Source organism: Sciurus vulgaris (assembly GCF_902686455.1).
Source record: "Sciurus vulgaris genome assembly, chromosome: 17".
NCBI classification, from domain to species: Eukaryota; Metazoa; Chordata; class Mammalia; order Rodentia; family Sciuridae; genus Sciurus; species Sciurus vulgaris.
Genome location: NC_136478.1, coordinates 14,276,782 through 14,283,986, shown reverse-complemented (window position 1 = coordinate 14,283,986; position 7,205 = coordinate 14,276,782). Strand labels below are relative to the sequence as shown.

Sequence of the window (7,205 nt, the reverse complement as noted above, 5' to 3'; positions counted from 1 at the left end):
TCACACTCCCATGTTTACTACAGCACTTGGCTGGTACATTATTTAAAACTGCCAAAATATGGAATCACCCTAAGTGTCCATTAACAAATGAATAGATAATGAAATGTAGTTTATATACACAACTGAATGCTATTGGGTCATAAAAGAATGAAATTTTTTCATCTGCAAGGAATGCATGAACCTGGAGGATATTGTGTTAAGTGAAATAAGCCAAATATAGAAAGACAAATACTGCATGATCTCACTATATATGGGTATTTTTAAAAGTTGATATCATAAAGTAGAGAGTAAAATAGTGGTTACCACAGCCTGAGGAGGTAAGGTAGAGGAGGGGTGGGGGAGAGGTTGGTCAGTGGGCACAAAGTTACAGTTACATAGGAGGAATAAGTTCTGATGTTCTGTTACATAGCAGGGTAACCGTAGTTAATAAAGTATATTTCAAAATAGTGAGAAGAAAGGTTTTTAAATGCACATACTACAAAGAAATGATGAATGTTTGATAATATGATGATTTACCCTAATTTGATCATTATACAATGTTTACATATATCAAACATCATGATACCCCACATGTACAACAATTGTTATGTGTCAATAGTAAAATTTAAAAATAGTTTTTGAATAGAGTGTTTATACGATATTAGATTCTAAAGGACAAAACACTGAAATGTAATACTGTCTTATATATCCAAGCCACAGTTCTTCTTTCCAGAAGTAACTGTATTTATTACCTGTTTCTGGTATGTATTTCCATGGATGTATTATGCATATGTAAATATAAAAAAACATATATTGTTTAATAAAAGTTGCCATTTACACATGATATATTCTTTACATATTCTGCATCTTTTTTAGCTTAACAGCTTTGATCATGCCACGTTACTATCTATAAAACTGCCACATATTAAAGAAATGAAGCATGGTATTTCCATTGTATAGATGTTTGTAACAGGTAACCTCATTCTGACATTTAAGTTGTTTTCAAAATTTTTAGCATAAATTATATTATGTTGACTATCACTGTATAATAGTGATATATGCATGCATTAGTATCTGGAAACTGCAGATTAAAATGGTATGGGCATTGTATTGGTTTTCTCTGTTATTTCTGTTTTTTTTATTTCAATTATTTCTGCTCAACTATATACCTTCCCTTTGTTTTCTTTTATTTAAATTTGTAATTTTGCATTTTGTTTTACTTTACCTTTTAATATAGAAACTTACGTTATAGATTTTTAAGCCTTTCTATTTTCTAATATAAACATTTAGGGCTATAGCCTTTCCTTTAAATACTAGTTTAGCTACATTAAAATTTTTTGATATGTTGTTTTATTATAATTTAGTTCAGTTCATTTTTAATTTTCCTGTAGTTTATTTCACCTGTGTGTTATTTAGAAATGTGTTTTTTTTTTTTTTTAATTGAAAATACTTGGGGCCTTTACTTTTCTTTTTATAATTGATTTCTAATTTAATTGGGTTTTTGGTCACAACAGAAACATTTTATGATGTCATTTTAAATTTACTAGGACTTAATGAAAATTTATTGAGATGCACAATGAATTGGTAAGTGTTCCTTCTACACTTGAAATAATGTGTATTCTGCAGTTTGTGGGTTTATTCCTTCATAATTTTTAATTAGGTCAAGTTGACTGTTCAGATTTTCTGTCTTTCTTTCCCTCCCTCCCTTCTCCCTCTCTTTCTCATCCTACGTAGCTGTAAACTTTGTGCCCCTTTGACTTACATCTTCTTATTACCCTTTTCCTGCTTCCTTGGTAACCATACTGATCTATTCTGTTTCTGTGTGTTTGTGTGATGTAGATGTTTTAGATGTCACATATAAATGGGATCATAACAGCTATGAAATAGTTTTCATTCTCTTTCTGGCTTATTTCACTTGGTGTTATGTCCTCTAACTTTCATATGTACTAATGGTAAAGACTAAAATTGTGGTGTCTCTCTCTCTCTCTCTTTGTCTTTCTCTCTCACAATTTCTTTATCTCTTTATCTGTTGATGGATACTTCAGTTGTTTCCATGTTTGGATATTGTGAATAATGTTGTAGAGAACATGGGAATGTAGATATCACAAAGTGGTGATTTCGTTTTATTTGGCTATTCTTCAAATAATATTGTACTGCATCACATATAACTTTACACCCCCACCATTCTTCCTGGTTTGATCATTCATTTTGCTTTTAGTCACACTGTACACTAACTATGATGTTTAAAGAAATCAAGATACGAAAGTAAATGTATTTTATGTTCACTCACTGAGTTTTCATGTTTAATGCTCCTTATTCCTTGTATAAATTCAAGTTTATATCTGGTATTTTCTTTTGCCTGAAGAATTTCCTTTAGCATTCTCTTAATGCAGGTTTTCTGACAACAAATTCTCTAAGCTTTGTTTGTCTGAGTTCGAAGCTCTAGAAAATCCTCTTAATCAACACTTTTGATGCTTCTAGGTAGACGACCCAGCTTCCTTGCTTTCCTTACCCCACTTATTGCCTAACTCCCCATCTAGTCAGATGTTTCATTTGTAAAGTGAAAGATGACTTGTAACCATTAACCAGTTTTGAAAATGACCATTTCATTAACCCTTTCTAAACTACTTCACTTTGTTCTCTGTCTTCTCTTTTCATTGTGCCAGTATCAAGGAGTATCAACTCGTGTCAAATTCTATGCAGGTGACCTGTTTATAAAGTCTCTAGTTTAATCAACTACGAAGATTTGGTGTAGAAGTCTTCAGCTGATTTCACTTTAGGCCTAAGAAGAGGCAACACTAGGGCATGACAAGACACTCTGCAACACTACTAGGGCTTTTTTTTTTCTCTCACTTCTTGAAACATGTTCTGCAGTGACTGAAATTTCCATTTTTGTGTGAGTGAGTAGTTGAGGCCACAAAGAAAAGAAAAGCGGGAGATTGTCAAGTTATACTGTATTCACTTCAAGTTTTCAAGTTATACTGTATTTTATGGTTTAAGATCTTTGTCTCTTGCACTGCAGGTAAATAACTTCAGCAGGAGTATATACTGACCAATCTAACCTCCGTCATCCTTAGGGGGCTGCTTTCCAACTGCCAGTTCACATTCAGTCCATCAGCAGACCTTGACAGTGTTACCTTCAAAAGATATTCCATACGTGACCATTTCTTGCCTCAAAATACCAAGGTGTTTTGATTTTTTTAATCTGGACTTCTCAAATTAACCTGACTCCCTGCTTCTACTCTTACTTCTTAAAGTCTGTTCTCTTCGTGGCAAATAGCATAATCCTTTTATAATCAAAGTCATATCATGTCAGTTCTATGCTGAAAACTCTCCAATGATTTCCCTTCATGCACACAATGGAAGCCAGTCTTCCCCATGGCTTAGAGTGCCTGACATAACCTGGTCCTACCTCTCAGTGCCCTTCCATTTAAACCCTCACTCATTCTGCTTCAGATAGACTAGCCTCCTTGCTTTCCTTGAACATGCCAAGCATGCTTTGTTTTCTGGGATTTATTCTTATTGTTCCCTTTTCCTCCAGTGTTCTCCCAGATGTCATAAAAGTTGTCATCATCTATTTACTCAAGTCTCCATTCATGGTTAAATTACGAAGCACTGCTAGTATAACCACTCTCCCTCTTTCCCTCTGCTAGCTGGCATAGCTACTCTCTGCCTTTATTCCTAATGAATGAAGGGAGACATCAAGAGTGTCATGGAGGCAAAGTGAGGATTTCCAGTAGAAGTCCCTTTCTGATTATGTATGAAGCATATGAATACATTTTGTACCTGTGCTCTCTGTACTTCTTAAGCAGTTGTTTTATTACCTAATGTATATTATGAATTATGTAACTGACAAAGTTACCAGAAAACTTAGTTTTGTAACTTACCTTTGGCTAATATGTATACTTGCATTACAGAATATATTATTTGTGATTTCATTCTGTTTCCACCCTTGTTTCCCCTCTTTTTTTTTCAAATTTAATTTGTGTTTTAGTACTATTTAATGTTATTTCATTCTGTCCTAAATTCTTTTTGGAACAATTTAGAATATAAGTAAATAAACCCAAAATTTATAGCATTACCTATAGACGTTTAACTGCCAGAAAACCTCTCAAATAAAAAAACCCTCAAGATTAGTTCTTTCATATAGTCACTATTTTTAATTCAGTAGAAAAGTATATGGAGACATTAATAAATTTTAATATGTGGTCTTATATAATAAAATTGGACTTTTGGGGTGGGGAACATCTATCATCTATTGGGCCTAGCACATCTTTTCTGGAACTTTCATTCCCCATTAATATATTTTACACCCCTCTTGGTTCCAGATGTATGCTTGAGGGATGAATATAGTTTCCCATCCATCTATTAATTTATCAAGGTGTGGACACATTAGATACTTGCCTGATAATTTGGGATTTGGGACTGAAAAACTATGGTTGAAGCTGTAAGGTGTACAAGTCCCTAGCTGTAGGCACCCATATTTTTTCTTTATGTGGGAAAAAGTCAGCCTGCAGTGAAAGGATTAAGCTGTTTTCTGGAAACAGATGAGATTTGTGAAAGAACCTGTCTCAGTCCTAACTTTGTCTTTGTCTTGTATAATTCTTACTTGCATTTACTATGATATTCCTCTATCATTTTATAAATTCCTTTTTGCTAAACCAGTTCCAGGTTTTGGTCACTTCTAACCAGAAAGATTCATATACATATATATATATATATATATATATATATATATAATATAAAAACTTTTTATATACAAATATATATATTTATTTATATTAATAGACAAGGTGAATATCACATGTGGGTATTAGAATCTGTACCCTTGTCCTAAACTGCTTGAACATGAGTGTCTACCCAAATATAGAATGTTCTTATTTCTCAAATTAAAGTATTAAAATTTGTAAGTTGATGAGTAAAGAATATGTAACAATTTTTATTAGTCTTTTTCTCCAAACTTAGAATGTTTTCAGATTTTTCTGTTGTTTAATATTTTTATTTCAGAATATTATGTCTTTTCCTATGCTAATAGGAGGTAATAAAATAAGCAACAATAACACCAGGCTTTATTTGGTCATTTAGATTAAAGGAAGACCTTGGAATGGAACAAAGTTTTATGCAACATCATTTGACTAAATGTTAGCCAAGTCCCCAGGGACAAAGCTTTTATCACTGGCAGATTGTAGCTGCCAGAGCTTTCTCCTTCTCTTGCGATGTGATCATCACCTTGTGTTTAATGTTTTAAAATATTTGGCAAACATAGCAGAAAAAAGGTTATGAGTACTACTGTTAATTGGACTTTAAAAATTAATGCAGAAAAATAGTGTTCTGGGTTTTGCCCTTTTGCTGTTGACCAGATAAAGAGAACCTAGAATACGTTTCTCAGCTCTGTCTTGTAGTTAAAGAGGTAGTGGTGTTAGCAAGAAATTACTTGCTCTAAGTGGAACTATGATTAGTCACATTTAAAGCAACTAAATTGCATTTAGAGCAACTAAAATATGTTGTTACATATAATATAACAATATATTATGGCCAATATCATCCCCAGCACTCTTCCCTGCCTCCCACCTCTTAGTTTCTTTCCTCTACTGATCTGCATGATTATCAGGAATCCACCCTCACCTTTGTTTTCCTTTATCCTCTCTAGCTTCTGCATGTGAGAGAAATTTAGAGAGAATGTTACCACCCTTAACATTCTGCATTTGACTTATTTCACATAACAAGATGGTCTGTAGTTCCATCCATTTTTCGGTAAATGCCATAATTTTATTTGTGTGTGTGTGTGTTTGTATATGTGCATGTATGCATGTATGTGTTTATATATATGTATATATATATATATATATATATATAGATAGATCTTTTTATGTATGTATATATACATATATATGTGAATAAGAATTAATACATGGGATGGTATTAAAAAGCTTCTGCATGTCAAAGGAAACAATTAGGAATATGAAAACATTCTGTACCAGTGGTCTGTGTGTCTGCTTTTTTTTTTTTTAGTTTTAAATTTTATTTTATTATAAGAAGCCTTTCTATATATTCTTTTTTTTAATTAAAAATCATAAATTTACATAGGGCAATGTTGTTTGATTCATTCTGTTATTTTTTTCCCTTTCCCCCCCACCCCTCCCACCACTCTTTTCCCTCTATACAGTCCTTCCTTCCTGCATTCTTACCACCCTCCTTATCCCTAACCCTAAACCTAAACCTAACACTAACGCTAACCCCTCCTACCCCTCATTATATGTCCTTATCCGCTTATCAGCGAGATCATTTGTCCTTTAGTTTTTTGAGATTGGCTTATCTCACTTAGCATGATATTCTCCAATTTCATCCATTTGCCTGCAAATGCCATAATTTTATCATTCTTCATGGAGGAGTAATATTCCATTGTATATATATGCCACAGTTTCTTTATCCATTCATCAACTGCAGGGCATCTAGGTTGGTTCCACAATCTGGCTATGGTGAATTGAGCAGTTATGAACATTGATGTGGCTGTATCTCTGTAGTATGCTGATTTTAAGTCCTTTGGGTATAATTTCATCGCTTCTATTCAACATCGTTCTTGAGACTCTAGCCAGAGCAATTAGACAAACCAAAGAAATTAAAGGGAAACGAATTGGAAAAGAAGAACTCAAACTATCCCTGTTCGCTGATGACATGATTATATAGTTAGAGGAACCCAGAAATTCCACCAGAAAACTCTTAGAACTCATAAGTGAATTCAGTAAAGTAGCAGGTTACAAGATCAATGCTCATAAATCCAATGCATTTTTACACATCTTTTTATGAATCTTCAGAAAGAGAAATTAGGAAAAATACCCCATTCACAATAGCATCCAAAAAAATAAAATACTTGGGAATCAATCTCACAAAAGAGGTGAAAGACCTCTACAATGAGAACTACAGAACACTAAAGGAAGAAATTAAAGAAAACCTTAGAAGATGGAAAGATCTCCCATGTTCTTGGATAGGCAGAATTAATATTGTCAAAATGGCCATACTACCAAAAGTGCTATACAGATTCAATGCAATTCCAATTAAAATCCCAATGATGTACCTTACAGAAATAGAGCAAGCAATTATGAAATTCATCTGGAAGAATAAGAAACCAGAATAGCTAAAGCAATCCTCAGTAGAAAGAGCGAAGCAGGGAGTATCGTAATACCAGATCCTCAACTCTACTACAAAGCAATAGTAACAAAAACGGC

General features: G+C 33.3%; 1 long non-coding RNA gene across 1 annotated transcript; it reads left to right on the top strand.

Moving 5' to 3' along the window:
* The first annotated feature begins 864 nt into the window (after positions 1–864).
* LOC306647811 lies at positions 865–3,135 on the top strand. The gene is made up of 3 exons (XR_013760176.1): positions 865–952; positions 1,527–1,563; positions 3,002–3,135. It is a non-coding gene; the product is annotated as an uncharacterized lncRNA (long non-coding RNA).
* Positions 3,136–7,205: the final 4,070 nt, after the last annotated feature.